General features: G+C 40.6%; 1 protein-coding gene across 4 annotated transcripts in view; it reads right to left on the reverse strand.

The window, feature by feature from the left end:
- Positions 1 to 19,761, reverse strand: part of il1rapl1a (interleukin 1 receptor accessory protein-like 1a) — a 165,483-nt gene that overhangs the window by 63,972 nt on the left and 81,750 nt on the right. The gene's annotated exons all lie outside the window — the stretch shown is intronic.

Below are 19,761 nucleotides of genomic sequence, written 5' to 3' on the forward strand. Positions count from 1 at the left end.
AGAGAATGTGTCAGTGGTCAGCAAGTGAGAACTGTTAGTCAGCAGAGCCGATTCTCTCAGCAGACCAAATAATTTTTACCTCTCCCTCGGAGCAGCTTAGCTGTTAATTGGCACCATGTTGGTTGTTTTTCAATAGGGCAGAAAATGGATTTTGCTCAGGTAAAACAGGTAGGGACGTTAGACTAATGAGCTAATGAGGACAACAGGCGGCGCTCACTATGGGGAGGGTAGCTGAGGAGCACCAAGGATAGGAAGTGAGACAACTCGCCATCTCTTAGCTTCTTTTTATTCTTTCAATCAGCACAGGGCTTAGAAGAATACACCTTCATCTGAAAATCACACAGAAGTACTTGAGATACAGTACAGTAGTGGTGCAATATTGTAAAAAAAGACAAAATAGTCATACAGAATGCTTTGATGATGGAAATATGGGGCCTGTTTTTTACATAACACACCTGCTTTTTTCTGTTGCCCATTCAACTGCAGACAAAAGTTTCAAACAGTAACTGCTACATACCGAAAGATGCTGGTTAAAGTAAAGTGACTTTAAGAGATTTTCCTCTCAGGAAGAACGACAGCATCAGTCGTTTCAGTTAGTGCCCCAAAACAACATATGTTGTTTGTTCAAGTCACAAAGCTTTCTAGCGGCCTTGGGAATTAGGACAAAAACAAAGGAGGAAGTCAGGTGGCGTCATTTCAGAGCAACAAAGTCTGCATAGGTAGGAGGTCAGGGTGGATAGACGGGTCAACAGAACATCAAACTTTAATACATAAGACAGTATTTTGTTTCCCGTTTCCCGCTGACCGTCAACGCTGGGTTTTTTAAAGCATGACCACAATCATTCCCTAAACTTAACCATGTTTTTAATTATTGTTACCATGACAACAAAGCTCCCGTAACCTTAGCAAAGTAGTTATTTTAACCCAAGCCAAGACGTTTCCCTCACCCTAACAAAGTACTTATTCTAAACCAAACCACGGTCTTTCGCTAAACCTCACCGAGTCGCTTTTGAGCCTAAACCTAACCAAAGCTCAACAATAGCATTGTCACGCCATAACACCGCTTTAGTTTTCAACAGTTTTGGAAGGCACAGACAAATTGTCTCTTTTTGTCGATAGGGGTGTCAGATCAGAAAACACCTCGACGTGTTGTTGTAGAAGACGTGGACAAACAATGTATTCTGTTGTTTAATATGGACGACTGATTGCACTTACACAGTCTATCAAATAAAATAAAAACTAATTAGACAACCAAGAGAGAAGGTATTCTCTTAGCCAGACACACATCTTGCATTCCAACATGAGTCAATCCACTAATGCTACACACACTCCCTTTCCTTGATGTTAGAGCCATTGTAGACTGTGTCTAGTCTGCGCCACATTCTTATTAGAGATTCAGCAGTCTCATTTGTGATCATAAACGCAAGATGTGCACATACATGTGCGTTCAGTACACTCAATGTTAAATACACAAATATACGTTAACATAGACACATTCACACACATCCAAAAACCTAAAGTAGACAGAAAACAAACATACTGTTAGACAAGCACTCTTACTGGAGAGCAGCAATCAACAGCATGAAACACTTGATGGTCTAAACTGTCTGTAAGCTATGTTTTACCGGCTGACTCAAATGAAGCCAGTCACATAACACAGAGCCAGGGCGAATTCTGCAAATCATCTGTTTGTTTGCTTCCTCTTATTCCAAAAGCCTAACGATGCTCTTCTCTCCCAGCCTCCTAAGACAGATGGAGATCATTAGCTTCTCTCACTCCCCTCTCTCTCCCTCACCACTCTCTTCGATCTGTCATGTCTAAGCCATAGGGCCTCTTTGTCTCGCCTTTTCACTCATCTCCTCCTCCGTTTGGCCCTCACTCACTGTCTCTGTCCATCTTCCTCTACACAGATTTATATCTAAAGGTTTCAAACTCCAGTAGAATCTTACAACTTTAACAAGTGCTTCATCACTCTTGTCAGAAGTAGTTACAGGAGTCATGACACACACTTCCCTGGACAGGATGAATTGATGAAAAGCCATTAGACTCTGCTGATCCCAGAGTCAACGACAAGGCCTCAATCACTGAATTCCTCTCCTCCTTGACATAGAAGCATGGACAGCAGCAGTTCTTTCGACATATCTCAGATGTGCACTACGGGAGGCAAAAGTATAATTTTAATGGTGAACTTCACAGTTGTGATTGCCAAAGCATCTGCCAAAAGGTTCAGACAGCAAGTCCCCAGTAAATCACAAATCTGCTGATGGCATGCAGAATCTGTTATTTGCCAATGAATCTCAGTCATTGATGGCATTATTAGGAGACATGTGGCTGAATAAATACCACACAGTGTGGGGTCATGGGGCGCAATGTTGTCACTCTAACAGTTTTTGCTGTGTTAGTGTTTGCTGCAGTGTTGAAATGTGTTAACAGAGCATCTGCTGTCCTGACTGCACTGGTTAACATCTGGAGTGAAGCCATCACTTTCTTCTGCACTTCCTTCGTGTCCCCGATTCCTAATTTCTCATTATGACACTGTGGTTGTGTGACCAGCTATAGGAGGGGCCATTTAGCCACAAGCTGATGAGCCGACTGTCAATGTCATGTTCTCTTAGTGTTGTGTATGTGATATCTAAAATGTTTTCAAAAGGTTATTTTTCTGGTAAAACTGATGTGACTGAGAAAGGTAATGAATAGGAAATGTATCTTTACATCATCACCACACTAGGGTTCACTATTTCTTATTTGTGGCAATATATAGAGTAGAGCAACAGTTCCTCTTAAAATTACATTATCTTTGAGGTGGAAAAAACACATGGCCAACCGTACAAAATCTTTTGGTCAAAAATTGGCCAAACTGATTTCAAAATGCGTGAGTGCTTATATGGGAGCTGATGAGCTGGTTAATGCTGTGTGCAGTGGCAGGGAAGGAACATCTGTCACATGCAGCCACTTTCTGTTTCGGTGTATGGAGGCACAGGATTGTTGTTCTTGGACTTAATTAGTTGTAATATTAGGGCAATCTTCTACACTCCATGCTCTACCTCTTAGGTACTTTTAGCACTCTAATTTGGGTATGGATTAGGCCACCTGTTAGGCTGCAGGTATATGTATTCGTGTTCAGATTCTGCAGTCTCTACTTCTCATTATTGTGCACTTAGACACACTATACACTTATAATAAAATTTTTTTATTGCTACCCAACAAAAGTTGGCATTTTAGCACAGAAAATAACTGGATGCAACGACTACATCGGAAAAGTTGTTCCAGTTATATTCTGTAATAACAGCATTTCAAGGTCAGACTTTAGTATTTGGCTACAACAGTGATGCGTTAGCATTAATGAGGTTTGAAGAAGGCATCTTTGTTCCAGTGCACATGGCGCTCTTCCGTAAGTTAACATGTGCTAAAAAGCCTGGCTTCCGGAGGTCCTTGTCCTGTGTAAATGAAGTAGATTTTGATGAGGATTCCGAGGAATATTGGGATCAAAATATGTGCTATTCAGCCCTACAACCACCCCAGATCCTCTCCTGCTCTACTCTACAATTGAGCCAGTGTATACAGTATGTGACAAGTTTATGCAAATGTCTCTACATGTATGCACAGGTGCATACAAGAAACACAATCGTATAAATGTTCTAGATTAGAACAACAGCCACCGTCTTGTCAGTATTTTATATTGTATCCTAAGGTAATAAAAGTAGTGGAGCTGATTAAGTGCTTTGAGCTCCCTGGGGGTGGTTGAGGTTAAACGGGTGCAGGGCTGGGCTCTCTTTCTCTGCTTTTAAAAGCCTGACATGTTCCCTGCAGGATGTCTGACCCTCTCTGACCACAAATCAACCAGCAATTACAAGCCCAGAGAAGCACACTCATATACACAGAGTATACGCAGGCACACACATCACCACCCTGACCAGTAATGCAGCGTGGACCAGAAACAAAAAGGCAAGGGAACATATTTGTGAAAGAGGCAAAGTGTAATATCAGAAAAAGCAGTACAAGGCAGAATGGCAAGTAAAAAGAGGAAATAGAGAAGAAAAAAACATGAGGGAAACGAGAGACAAGAGCATGAGCGTGAGCTAAGGAGAGGCCAAGCGAGTATGAAGACATCTTTATCGGGCCAGTATATGTGTCACCTTGTTTTGACCTAAACTGTGATGGTAACATCTCCTTTGGCCCCATCAGTGTAATTCCGAAAAACCCAGAAATTGTAGCGATTGCATGCGTCATTCTTTTAATGTTTCATTCAGTTCATCTAACTGTGTCTAGGATATTGTAGGCGAAAAAACGAATGAATGTTAGTGATTTATAGTCTTCCAGTCAAATACATTTTACATTTTACAATTGGCAAGAAAAAGCACTGGAGACTTAAAGTCTGAGTGGCAGTCATACTGGGCTTTTTTATTCCATAGCAGTCTGTTCACTGGTGTCTCATAAATAAGGCAAGTCCCAAAGGGCTGGAAAGCCCTCCCAAATCACTGCTTTGTTTCAAGACAAAGCCCATTTTTTTTCACTTGGAATAACTTGTCATAACAAAGTTGAACCCCAGGTGCCATCCTATCAATTTCCATGGCAACAGGGATGGTGGCATTGGCAAATGTAGAAAAGAGTATAGTGGGCAGTTCTTTAGGACAGTCTCTGTGGAGGTGGCTATTCAGATAGAACAAAAAGAAGCTTTTTTTTTTCATTTCAGATGCAAAAATTGTTTGTTTCATTGTTTGTTTTTTGTGATCCAAGATTTTACTAAAACATCACTTCCCAGCCAGCATGGACAACAAGAGTGAGTAAAGCGATCAATAACTCTTTCAATGTACATATAGACATGTGACAATTGTATTTAGATAGACTTAAAAAAAAAAAAAAAAAAAAAAAAAATCAGTCCCTGTTAACATACTTTTTCAATCAGATTTTTACTATAAGCGAAGAGGCCCTGAACACACTGTCCCTTTCTCAATGATTTTAAGTGGGCAGGAATTGGCTGGTAAAATGTAATGTCACGTAACAGGAGGAGAGGAGAGGAGAAATTAGTGAGCATAGACAGGAGGAGAAAAAACGGTATAACATTCCTGACACATCATTCCGCCATTTGAATCTAAATGTGATAATAGTAGTAATAGCCATCTTGACATCCTTCTGTGCATTTATAATTCACACAAAACCTCATATGAAATTAGTGTCACAAAAAAATTTTCCAGCTCAGATAAAAAGGAATAAAACTGCTAATACTAGGCAGCTGCTCCATACAGTTATGTCTCAGAGAAGAAGCACCATCAGCACTGTACTATCACATTCTCTCAGAGCTATGAGACACGAGAGGATGTAACAATATATATGCGTTATTCGCATTTCAGATAAACCACCTGTTAGCTTCAAAGCTTGGCAGCAGAGGGGAACACAGAGGGTTTGAAAGTAATGACTAATCATGGACCAGCGATACAAAGCAGGCGTCTTCACAGGGACCCTTTGATACAGGTGAATCACATCCTAAACATACTTATTAGTGGGATTGGGGGGGTGAAGAGAAGGGGGAGAGAAATTTGTTCCGCACATTAACCGGCATGCTTTGGTGCACGAGAACAGAAGGTTGGTATAATGAATTCTGGCATGCAAGTGGCTGTAAATGAAATGAGGAACCCCACCCCAACAGAGGTGCAAATGTGTGTGTGCTGGAGTGTGTAAGCATGCGTTTAAAAGAGAGACGGAGGGGACAAGACAGAGGAAGTTAGAGAAGTGAGAAGAGAGAAAGAGATGGGTGAGGGCTTTTTGAGTTTACAACAGAGAGGAAAAGATGAAGAGGGAGGCTGTGAGAGAGGAGAAAAAAGTTTGTTACTATATACAGTATGAGCAAGAATTGTGTATTTGTGTGTGCTCCTGTAAAGAAAAAAAAAACACTGTTTTGGGTGCTTTGGATGCATTGGTTGCTCATCTCTGCAGGGCTGCATAATAAGGGAGTAATTTGGGACAATTCAGGGACTTTCTAGCCATGTTGCTTCGATGTTAATTCTGTCTCTTTATAATCTTATTTTTCAGGGAGTCTGGGGACAAAAGATGCATCCACAGCATGAGATAATGGACAGCCAAAAAAAATAATATACTTAAAGGGAAAAAAGGGGTATGGAAAGTTAATTTGGTCATGAGTGCAAAGGTGCCTGAAAAAAACATGCCAGATCTTCGTATTTTAAGCCTAAACGATAACACATCCTGAATTTTGCGTATGGCCCCATCACAGACAGGTCTGAAAAAGAAAACTTCCAAGTTGAACTTCATCAAAGCTTTGTCATTTTTTTCTTTATCAGTTTACTCCCAAGAGAAGCATCATAAGCTACACTGCTTTGTAGTGGCTCAATTTATAAATCAACGCTATTTCTGCTGAAGCGACAGAAAGCAGATTTTATTGGAACACATTACACCTGATCCTTCTTTCTATCAGGGATTGCTCCCATTGAAGCTAAGCAGACGTTCAGTTTGAACTGTTTTAAGACACTGTAAATATAAGATATTGTAGACAAAGGCATGAAATATAAGTTTATATGGAAGTGACATACAATATGTTCCCAGTAGGCCAGGTGGTTGATGAGGCTCTGATGTGATTTTTAAAGCCTCTGAAGACGATCTGTCCCCACCCTCTCAACAACGCTTGCCTAATTGAGTGTTAATTTGGTGCTAATTATGTAACATGTTATCCCAGTGAGACACCCCAGATGCGACGAAATTAAGGCGTGTGGAAGAGTGTGCAGAATCGCAAAGCAAAGCATTTAGGGAGACACTACATGTCTGTGTCTCACAGTCTGCATCTGCTTCCTGAATTCACTGAGTCACAGTGCATTAAAAAAAAACACACAAAAACCCCAAAAAAACAAAAAACACACATCCCAAATTAAGAAGCATTTAATCAAGTCAAGATAAATATTGAAAAGTATACACTTTTCAGAAATAAGGCCATCCTAAAATGAACCATAGCTGAACAAATATTCATCTCTACAAACAATACTCATTGAATTAATCATTCAACAAATATTTCCTAGTGAAAGTTCAGCCCCTACATTAAAAATTTAAAAGATTTCTTTTACTGTGATAGAATTAAAGACTGAAGCTGGGCTGTGTCTTTGCAGGCAATGAGTTGTTGGGCCAGGGAGAGTGTGCTGTGGCCCTGATGCTCTCCTCTCCCCCTGCTCTTTTCCTCAACATAAATATAGCATGATTATTATGAAGACCTCTCTGCTCTTTTATTTATTTGAGTCATAGAGCCAAAGTCCTTATAGGCAAATCTTGCCACTCTGCAGCCCTCTTGGCAACGCTTGACATTTAATTCGGGCTAACTGGGCCAGGCCCCTATATCTAAATGAATGGGGAGAGAGCTATAACTTCACTTTCAATGATCAATGGGACATAAAAACTGTAAAAGGTAGAGAACCACAATCTGATAAAAAACGCTCAAAAAAGTTAGGTGACTTTGCCACTAAATAAGGTTTAAAGCACTTTTATTCAACAGGTTATACTTCTACACATGTGCAAGGTTGTGCTAGCGTCAATGCAACAAAAGGACTGGCTTCAATCAAAAGATTAGGCCGTCATTTTCTATATTCTTGTTACTGTCAACAAACCCATGAAAAGACCAAATGCAACAATGCATTACTCTCAATATCTACTGACTTCTATACCCTGTCTGTGGCACTCAGAACCAAGCCAATTTATTCCTACTGAAGATGTAAATCTTTAAAAATGGGACACATATGTATAATTTCATTTTAAAACAAAAAGGTTGAGTAATTTCTTGAACAACTGGCCGCTGAAATTATTAGCAAATTTTACTCAGACAACAGTATTTGTCCATTTGTTGGTGACTATTTTCAGATGTGGATGAGTACCAATTTGGTGGAGTAGTGAGTATTTTTGATACCAAAAAAACAAAAAAAAACAAACACTGTAAAGTAACAGCTTTCTCAGTTGAGGTGCTTTGCTGCTATAGGCCTTTATCAAGACTTATGGAACCATTATGGAACACAGCAGGAAAATACTCATGTGTAAATAATAAAATATATTTGTGGCTGAATTTCATTTAGCTGCTTCAGCTTCAGAGTCCTGGTATTGTGCATGCTTGATCACGGTCACGGCTCACTGAGACACTTGAATAGAACAGAGCGATCATTAATGTTAGTCACACCTGGGCTTTTCCTGCTATGGCAAGTCAAAATGTCGGCTGTAAAAAAGGCATTTTGATAGCCGGATGCTATGCATGTGTCATGGCTATTGTACACTGATGTAGGAGCATATATTGTACTTCTGTAATATAGGTAATGGCCCCTCTATCAACTGTATTCCATCTGAGTCAGTTTTTTCTTACATTATACGCCTCTGATACCTATGTTTTTTTTCTTCTGACAGGTGTGTGTGAGAGAGAGAGAGACAGAGAGCACATCACTTGTTTCCTTGCGAATGCAGCAATGGCAGGGGAGATGACTGTAGTTAGTTCAACACGAACAGAACTCAGCAATCCCTCATTCAGCGCTGAGCCTTCCCTCCATTCACTAATAGATTTCCTATTCTTGTCTAATTAAAACGGGAAGCCGTTTTCCCCTGAAAGGCTCCCAGAGCTATATTGAGGGGTGGAGAGGTCGCTGGGAATCCATCAGATGTGATGCAGTTAATCAGCATAAAGCCTGCTCCACTGCACTGCTAAACAACAACTGCAGGAATGGACCCAACCCTCACACTGCGCCACATTGGGATTCAAAGTCATACAGGCAGAGAGTTGAAATCAATATTTAAAAAATTAATAAACAGTATTTTCTAGATTTTCTCTCAAAACTTCAATACCTTCTAGTTTAACTATACTCTTTAAAACAGGTGATTAGAGGGGATTTAAAAATAACTACAGACACAGTTGGAGAGAGAGCAATATGGTGAGAGAGCTAAAGGTAATGGGGTTTGTGTGAGAGAATAGGAAGAAAATGAGGAGAGGGAAACAGCCCTCACCCATGTTAATTACCTTTCTGTACCTCCTATCTTTTTGAGTTACAACAAAAGAAGTTAGGAGAGAGGAGTGGAGACAGGAGACAGATGAGAATGGAGAAAAAATCTGAAGGACAGCAGAGAGAAGAGGAGAGGAGAGAGGAGGACGGGACAAACAGGACAGGATAGGAGAGTACAGGAGAGGAGAGGAGAAATTAGTGAGCATACACAGGAGGAGAACAACCGGTATGGCATTTCTGACACCCACATCATTCTGCTGAAAACCTTGAAGTCCGTAATATAGGCTGATTCAACCTCCTTCAACAATGCACATTTTGCCTCTCTCTTTCTTCCTGACACCTATCATTCAGGTACAGGAGATTTCTAAACTTGAGCTAAACACAGCGCGGAGCAGAGGTGGTCATGGAGACACCAACAGCCTCCATAATCTGCTGGCCACCTGCAGTTTTGCCACCCATCACCTAATCACTGCTATGGCTAAGAAAACTGTAATATGGGCGCTGCTGGCAACTATTACTATCATCTCATCCATCCTTTGGCGTACTGCCTGCTTCAGAGAAACCAGCTCTTCTCTGGCTGGCTGATACACCTGTGTATCCAGAGTGGCAATTGGCTTCAGGGAGGAACAGGTGGAAGATAAACTCTGCCATTCATTTGCACTTATCACAGCTGGGCATGCATGCATGAATGTGTACATACAGCACACACAGGCACGCACCCACGCACGCGCACACGCACACGCACGCGCACACGCACACATTTACAAACAAGCAGAGGAACAGACACTGAAAACAAACTGTAGATGCTGACACTGGCTTCCTGGACAGCCTCTCAAACTGTGCAAGGATACCAGAGCAGGAGAGAAATAGACAGCAAGAGAAGCAGCAATGCTTCGCTAAAGACATAATTTCCATTGTGTACCAGGGAAAGTGGTGGCAACACAAAATGGTAATGACAGTTAAGGCGTTTAGTCACGGACTTACTGGAAGGAACTGAAAAAAAACCCTCATTTTGACATTACTTACATTCTCTGAGGCACCGCTACTACGTCCAAAATAACTACGATGTAGACAGACATACCCACTGTATACTATTCAGTGCACCTGAAAAGACTGGGCGGGATAACACAAACACGAATCTGTTTGCACACAAACACATGCATGAACGGCACTACATGCACACAGTGATGGCTCTTCTTCCACAGAAAGTCTTGACAGACATCTCCTTGTGTGTCCACTCCAGGCCTGAGAGGCACTGACTGCACACTCTATGTATGATTTAGAGTACTGAGTGACAAGGAAGGGGCAAGGGTTGCATCAAACTTATGAAACTCCATAACTCCAGGGAGAAAAAGAGCTAGGGGTGGGGGTATACAGAGAGACTCAGAAAAAATGGGAGTAAGAGACAGATGTCAGACCTTCATTTCATTGAACCTCATGTATACACTGATCAGCTACAACATTAAAACCGGTAACTGGTTTTAATGTTGTGGCTGGTCGGAGTAGTTACATGGTTTATTTTGGTTTGTACAATGTTGACAGAAAAAAACAATTATTTCCCCCCTGAAAAAAGGGAAAACAGAAACTTTTAATAGTCCCATTTCTCCACAATTTTTGCATAACATATTGAATTCACACACTGTAGGTTCTGTAGGTGCGTACATATATTTGAACACATGCCTAAAAATGCATGCAAATATGCCCATAGACACTCAGACACCTATTGTAGCCCTTAATTAATTTGGACACTTCAGGACTTGCTGAAGAGTGTTTCCATTGCTGCTTTGTGGGTAACATCAAATTTGTGACAATCTCTCTATTTTCTGTCATCGTCCCCTGTGGTTGTTAATGGTCACCTTCTTATCTTTTAATTGGAGGGAGGGTTTTTTTTAGAGTGTTCTTTTCTTAAGGACACTGTATAATGAGAGTTTTGGTTAGGGCCCTCTAAGTGACCTTCAGCCTTTTCATATCCTGTCAGAGAACCACCATACTGCAGCTGGTACTGTTCTGATTATAACAGAACTGGAAGGAAAGGAAAGGAGATCAAAACAAAGCAAAACAAAATGTCTGAAGGGAGAAGTGAGTCCGGACATAAGGGGCCAATTACCACTGAACTGCTGGCAAGAGAACTGGGACTGCAGAGAGATCAGAGTAAGAAAGGCCATAACATCAGTGTCAGAATGGCCAACATTGTATTGTAACTTCATTAGTGAACACATAAGAGCCAACCATTAATGTAGCCATGTAATGTAAGTACAAGGCCTTATACTGTAAGTAACATGTTCACCCACAGTCGCTGCTAATCATTCAATTTGAGACTCACACCAAGGTCATTTCTGCTACTGAAGCTACTGCTGGTGATGAGGCTATAGGAACCTATTAATATTACTTCAAGGTACAAAATCGTCCAGTAATTCACATGTAAGCTTCAAACTTCATGAGTGCCATTATCACAGTGTGCAGTTCAAAGGGACCTTGTGTTTTAGGGGCTGGACACATAATGGAAGCAAAATTACAGTTTTACAGAAGCTGCTTGAAAATGCATGGTAAGGTAATAGGCATATAGAAAGGGAGAGAGAGAGAGAGAGACACACACGCACACAAGAGAAATCATAGATTACCTGCATTTTTTCCAGCAGGCTTATATGAGCACCTCCTACTGTGTATAAAAATGAGACTGAAGGAGCAGCTTTAACCTTGCTTTAAGGTACAAAATTGTGCAGTAATTCACATGTAGGCTTTGAACTTCACGTGTGCCATCATCTCAATGCATAGTTCAAAAGGACCTTATCTTTTGGAGCGGGGACTGGATATAAAATTGAAGCAAACTTACAGCTTTGCGGAAGCTGCTTGAAGTTGCGTGTTAAGGTAATAAGCTACATACTTAGAGGGATAGAGAGATCTGTCCTCTCCAGAGACAGAGGATTGAAAGAGAATACATGACAACAAAGCTTTGTTTTTCTATTCACCACGTTGGATGTACTGCACCAGTGCAAAGTAGGCTTACACCTGCAGTGTTTCAGCAAACTCACAAGGGCAATGTTTGGTAACGCAACTTGGCAGAGAGCATGCATTTTGAAATACTTTGATAAAACTAAGCTATTTTAGTTCATAATTAGATAAAAAAGAATTATTAAAAGAAATATTAGTGAAGCCATTATGCTGGATAATTAGATCATTCATTTCATCATTTGAATTCAACTTCAAATTCAATCTCAAGAAAAATCTCACTGAAAATGAATTTCAAGGGCTCTATCATTTAATTAAATTGTAGGTATTTGAAGGAGATGGTTTTCTTGTGACCTGTAAAATTGTAATGGCTTAATAAAAATAGGAAGAAGGGTGACACAAATAAAGGAAGAGTTTAATATTTAGGGAAATAAGCTTATTCACCTTCTTGTCAAGAATTAGATAAGAAGATTTCATATGTTGTTAAATATGAAGCTGGAACCAGGAGACAGTTTGCACAGCTTGGCAATATAACTGGAAGCAAGAAGAAACAAGCTAAGCTGGCTCTGTCTCAAGGTAAAAAAAAAAACAAAAACAGAAAAGCCGTCTAGCACTGCTAAAGCTCACACATTAACATGTGTTGTACCCCCCCTGTTTAATCTGTACAAAAACCAAAGTCTAAAAATGACAACTTGTGTTTTAACAGCGGGTTATGTGTTGGACTTTTTCTTGGCAAGGTGCAAAAACTTCCTCCACTCGTGTTGTCTCCAGTAGAGAGGCCATTATGCTCAATTTTTACATGATCATTAAAGTTCAAAGTTAAAGTTGAAGTTAATTTGTAGAGCACAATGTCACACAAAACTAATGTTAAGTGCTGTATCGTTTGAGTGAACTCGCGAAGGAGACACCAGTCCTGTGATCTGAGAAATATGTTGGGTGGAAACACTGCACACATGTCAGATATGCAGTCTGGAGCCAGACCATTACAGGCTTTATAGACCAGGAGAAGAGCCTCAAAGTCACTTCAGTAATGAAAGGGTAGCCAGTTGTTTAAAAACTGGAGTATATGATCCTAGTCAAGATACAAATGAGCTGAATGGCTTTACCAGATATACCAGTTAATAGGATGTAGCAGTAGTCTAGCTGGTTTTTAAATCTGACTAGGATTGAAATCATCCAATTTTTGAAATATAATGATTTGTAAATGAAAAAAATTCAGGTCAGCATCAGAAGTTTCTTTGGTCTCTTACTCGGCCAGTATTTCTAAAAGAACGCTGCCTCTAAACTTTTGCACACAACACTACAATTTTTTTTTTTTTTTTTTCTGATGAACTGCAGAAGTTTTGTGGTATACGGATAATGATGTCTCTCAAGCAGTTGAACAGCAAGTTAAAAGTGCTAATGTTATCAGGAAATAGTGAAATGTAGAGTTGTGTGTCATCAGCATAGCTATGACAAGTAATCTCAAGTACTCCACATATTTCACTGATACAATAAAAATATCTCATTTCAACTGTACTGCAGCTTTTTACTGAAAGGAGACCAATTCACTGGTCTCTAAAATATAGTCGTAAAGCATGCCTTTTCCAAATGTGCAATACCAGCCACAGAGAAAGACTGTTTAATTATTGAGCTACGCTTCAAACGGCATTATAAGGCTGAATTGTAATTTTAATTTCACTCCTGCCCTTGTACCTGCCTTGTATATGCCTAGATAATGATAATAAGAGACTGAGGGTGTGTGCGTGGGTGGAGTGGGGGATTGGTCAGGCAAGATTAATTGCGGAGGATGTAAATTTCATTCGTCACATGCAGACTGATGTCAATTTTAATTGAATTAAAACAATGTGAACCCTGGCCTGCTTAGAGTCTAAGAGGACAGCTAGTGAATAGAGATGAAGTGAGTTGGAGAACCCTTGAGAGATGGGAGGAGAGGAGGGAAGGGGAGGGAGTGGAGAGGTTAGGGGTGACGGGGAGAGACATAGAAAGAGAGATTACTTAATGATGAGAGTGATAGTTGAGCTTAAACTAAAGACTCATTCTGCTCCACCTTACAATGGTAATACTCGTTTCATGAGTGACTCAGCTGCTCATTAAATTTATAGGCTGTGTGTGGATTTATATGTCCTATAGACACTCTCACACTAGACTTTCTACTCACTGAATGGATAACAGTGGGTTGTGCTTTTACACTGTGGGCACTGGCCCCTCACGGGTGCGATTGACATACATGTGCACGCACAGAGGTGCATACATGGGTGTAGGTGGAGTCAGGAAAAGTCAACTGCTGGAGTAACACTTATCTCGGGTGTGATTTGATCATTTTCTCCCCATGGACATGTAGCTGAGACTGAGTGTTTAGAGTGAACACGACAGGCCGGCACATTGCAGGTGGCACAGGTGCGATGTATTCACACAAGGGCTCAAGCATATAAACGGAGAGATGGAGAAGGTTTCACTCGAGAGCAAACCCATCTCATTTTCTCACCCTGCACCTCTTATCTCGCCCCACTCGCTCCTCTTATCCCTGCTCTCTTGGATAATATCAGTGCTAATCGCTGCCTCTCCATCCATCTATCCACCTTCAGACCGAAGACAGGAGAACAGATGGAGGAAGTGCGGATGCCACAGTCCTCTTTCCTTGTGTCTCTGCTTTCTGCTTCTGCCTCCGTCTTCTCATGTAGTTTCAACATCCGCTGTGGTGAGATTGTGCCCAGCTGGCCAGGTAAAAGTCAAGCTATCGCCATGATAAATGAATAAATAAATCACAAAGTCCTGCTCACACACATCACACCACACACACACACATTTATAAAGTTGAAAAAGTGTGTGTGATTCTGAGGGTGACCCTACAGCAGAAGAACTGTGAAAGACTACTGCGCGATGAGAATGAATCCTGGATCACCTCCCCACACCTCAGCTCTTCATTACACACACAAACACACACACAACTCCAAAAACACACAACGCGACGCCGCATAAACACACACACACACACACACACACACACACACGCACACACAATATGCATGTTGTCCTGTCTCAAATGTGAGATCTAGCTCTGAGAGGCAATGGCAATCAGGTTACAGCGAACCCTGATGAATGAATTTTAAGTGTTCAGCGCCTGCTGGAGAATACATTCCTATACAGTGTGCAGTGAATAAGGCAAACGCCACACACACACAAACCTACCATCCACAACAGTTAAATATTTTATTCTCACACATATGCAGTATATATTTATCCACAGCACATAAAGCTAGTTTCTCATTCACTGTGGATATTCCACAAGAGGTAATGTAAGGTAGATGATTCCTTACCTCCCCTTGATTTCCTCTTGCCCTCTGCACCTCCGATTCGCTGTGCCAAATGGTACACTTACAGTGGTCATAACCTCAATCAACATGCTTGTAGGCTATGCTGAATGTGCAGACAGACATTTCTACAATGAGTGGATGCAGACAGAGGCATAATGGGAGCAATAGATAGAAACCCATACCCGAGGCATCCATCAAACCAAACGACTCCATTACAGTAAGTTGGACAGAGGCAAACAGTAATGTGTTCTGTGATAAACACTGGGATAATAGTCTGTTTATAGTTCTGGACACACTGTTTCTGCCAGGAAACACTGGCGAAGAATACAGATAAGATACAGGTGCTGCAACTGCTCTATCTTTTTCATTCTTTCTATCTCTTTTACTCTCTCTCCTTGCTGTTATCAGTCACTTTCACGCCCTTGTTCTCTTTATCCTTTTCAGCTCTCTCTGTATAATATTTTCCTTCCTACAGAACACAGAGGGAGCTGCATACATCAGCTGAACAGGGCTTTTATCTGGTGTTACAGTATTGCAGCATTACCATCACAGTCCTGGAAGGAGGCCTGGGAGAACCATAAAAATGCAACAGAAATGATTCAGATTTACTATTAAAAAACAGAACTATCACACCAGACACTTGTAGGTATGCATATATAACTTTAAGAAGACAAAGCACGCACACAGAGTGGCCAATACTGTACTTTCATGTATCAATTAGTCATAGCTGGGTTGTGGTTTCAGCTGACGTGTTGCTTCTCATTTCTCTGATAGTAAAAAGAGACAAACACAAGAGTAGACTAATTTGACCACGCTCTGTAATCCTCAGAGGAACTCCGAAATAGCAAACCTGCTGCTGCTATGAATCAATTATAAGAGTACACAAAAAGGCACTCTCTTTACAGATGGGAGGTTGAGGTGAAGGTCTATGGAAGGGAAAGAGAAAACAACATCTTTCTATCTGTAGATAAGGGTGTTTTTAATTCTCAATACACACCCCGTCGCTGTACAGGCAGTACCTCCTTGTGTCCAAATGCTCATAATGAGATAAGAACACTGAAATTCACCCTGAAATAAACCGGAGAGATCATAAAAGAGGCAAGGGGTTGCTCTTTCTTTTACATTTCTATTAACCTGAGGACTATCATCGCTAGATTAAGGCGATCCTGGATCAGACTGATCTGGGCGAGTCTGTGTTTATGCCCATAGTTAACCTCTATTACAAGACTGACCTCAGTTCAGAATAGCACCTCCTCCACTGCTTCAAATGGAGGCTGTTACAGAGTGCAGCAGGGTCAGAACAGAACAGAACAGAACAGAACAGAACAAAACATAATAGAACAGACACACACACACACACACACACACACACACACACACACACACACACACACACACACACACACACACACACACAATTTGCAGCAAGGCAGGGTCAAAGCAAAGGCCAGTTTCTATAGCGCTATATTTAAGATCAGTTAAACTTAATGACCTCCTTCATTCTCTTGGCCTATCATATAAACTCCGACATTAGCCCTTGGATCTCTGCCGTAGTTTGGCCTTTCATGCTTGCTGTCCAGGCAATGTTGGTTTAAACAGGATGTGATAAAATTTGGATCATCTCACGCCCACTTAAAGGGGATGATGATGTAGGTTTATTAAAGGAAATGAGCCTATGGTGAGGATGTGCTATTTCCAATTCCAGCAATATACTACAGCACTAAAAAGGAGGTACCCCAGTGGTATGGTAATAAGGGCAAAATTGCTGTATGTTAATAGAACAAGCTGTATTTTTATAGCAGAAGCAACATAACTGATGACACCGAATTGGTGACTGAGACAGGCACATATTCAAAAAGAAAAAACAAAATTTTTCTACAAGGCTTTGGCAGTTTTCTGCTGGTAGCAAGTTTTCTAATAAATATGGGACACTGGGTCAGTCACATTCAGTCAGTTTACAAGGGGGGATGTGAGCATTGTCTTCATTTTTTGAAATGTGCTTCGTGTAAATTATCTCCTGTATTTTGAGAAACAATTGTGGGATCTCTACATCAAACTTCTGCATTAAAGCTATAGAGCATTGCTCGCTGTGTGTCAAATAAAATTACTTCCTCCATTTTGATGACTTGTAGACATTTCATTATGCGAAACATGCATCAAGGGAGCTCTGGCAGTGTGTGGGTGTTTCTCTGTGGCTCTATATGGGTGTGCTAATACATACAGCATACTATATATGCACATGCAAGCATGAGTCAAAGGCATACAAGAAAATATGGGTGGTTTAGGTAGAATTATAAGAACACAGAAAAATGGAAAAAAGGTCAGAGTGAGAGAAAATCAAACGTAAAATTACCAATTACTTTTCTTCTTGCTCACTGACTCACTCGTTCACAGGCTTGAGTTTACTCCTAAGCTTGCTGTAGTATATTTTTTTTACTGTTCTCGCTCCTTTTGTTCTGCCAATCTTATTACATACAGGCAACGTGTAGGGCTCATATACAGAAAGAAAATGGCAGTTAAAGATGAGTCTTTCACTGTCCTGCCTCTTTCTGTATCTTTCCCTTTCTTTTTCCACTCTCTCCTTCCTTCTTTCTGTATCATTTATGTTGATCGTTTATATTTATAACCCAATAAACATTTATGACCAATGTCATTAAAGAACACTGAGGTCATGCTGACAGGCTAACAGACAGACAAGGATACAGCCAAAGTACATACAACATATAGTCAAGATGGTATTCACTTGCCAAACATACAATCTGTATAGCACACAATCAGACATATTAAATACATTAAACATATATTCACTATAAAAATACAGAGAAAACTAAAAAGGAAAACATTAAGTTTACATAAAATCACAGAAAATGTTATTCTAGCTACACTTAACGTTTTGGTACCTACAGGTGAAAGAGATTTTGTTCGTGTTGCTCAAAGAATGAAAAAACAACAGCAATGTGTCTTTCCAGACACAAAGTCCCAGTAAAGTGCACAACAAGACAGGTGGAGTTCCTTTAGTAAGAAATACACGTTACTTCAGAGTTATTTAAATATAATTTTTCTGTGCTGGGAGCCCCCCAGATTCTGTTGGTGACCATTCTATTCGGTAGGTGACAGAAGTCTTAATAGCATATCCCTCAAAACATGGGTGAACAACACAGAAACAAAAAGAAACAAACAAACAAAATACTGCATGGACAGATACCACAAGGGATAGGGAGCGAATTACACCGATCCGCCACAGCATTAAAGCCAGTTACTGGTTTTAATGCTGTGGCTGATTGGCGTATGCTTCCCGTGAATTGGGCAAAGGGATCCTTTAAACTGTGGTACAGAAGCCCAAAATGGTTAAGGACTTAATGGACCTACTGCTGGCGGCCTCTCACATGTTACATGGTAATATGCCACCCATGCATGTCCCAAGGGATTTCTAATTTAGGTTCTTCACAGGGAATCCTGGAAATGTTGAGCACAGTAGTACCCTCCTGTGACGGTAATGGTGATAAAATTATACCTAGTGTATCTACCCCCAACCGCCTCATTCTTATTGAGCTCTGCAGAGGATAAAAAGCTGGTCCATCAATCACAAGATCAGCCGATCTCAAAGCCACACCTCCAGGATCACATTTTAGCCTTATCCAATAGTAAGCCCTGAACAGGTTGAGGTATGTACTGTATCTTCCTGTTTGATCTTTGCTAGATAGCAAAAAGCCTGTGTACCTCAAACTGCTATCGCCCTCATATCACACAAGAGCAATGACCAGCCACACAAATAAACACCACACAATACTAATAAAATGCTAATACTATTTCTGGGGGGACTAACAGTGCGCGCACACACACACACACACACACACACACACACACACACACACACACACACACACACACACACACACACACAGCGTGTTGATGAATTGACAACTAGAGCTTTACTATGTTACGTTGTTAAAAATACACACAACAAGCATAGCAGCTTGGGAAAAAATGTTGTTTAAGTGTTTTGATTTAGATATTAAACCACACACAAAACATGATGCAATGACCAAGCAACCAGGGTTGTTGTGAAGGCTGAATCCACCGAAAATCAATGTGGGCACCTTTTTGAGTTTACCACCTTTAATCCCTAAATCCTTAAAATATATTTTTATGATACACACCATCCTAAGCACTATCAAACTGATGCAATGAAGGCACTTATGAGCTTTTCTGAAAAGAAAGACTTGACATTTTTTTTCATATTGGTTGTTGCCGTATGATCATCCCAAATTGGAGGTAAAGCAATGCTCATTTCATTTCCTACAGCATCACTGGGCACAATACAAACACAATTTTACACTTTAATTTTTATGATCTGACCCTAGTGGGCACAGTATAATAAGTAGCATCAAACAGATGTACACAGTAGAATATGACGGGTGGGACTATTGAAACTATTTTGAGAGAAGGGGCAGGAAAAAACTGGATTTGACCTTTTCATCAACCCCAATCGTAGTAGTTGACCTGGCAGAACACTCACAAAC

The sequence above is a fragment of the Xiphias gladius genome, chromosome 16 (assembly GCF_016859285.1).
Source record: "Xiphias gladius isolate SHS-SW01 ecotype Sanya breed wild chromosome 16, ASM1685928v1, whole genome shotgun sequence".
NCBI lineage: Eukaryota > Metazoa > Chordata > Actinopteri > Istiophoriformes > Xiphiidae > Xiphias > Xiphias gladius.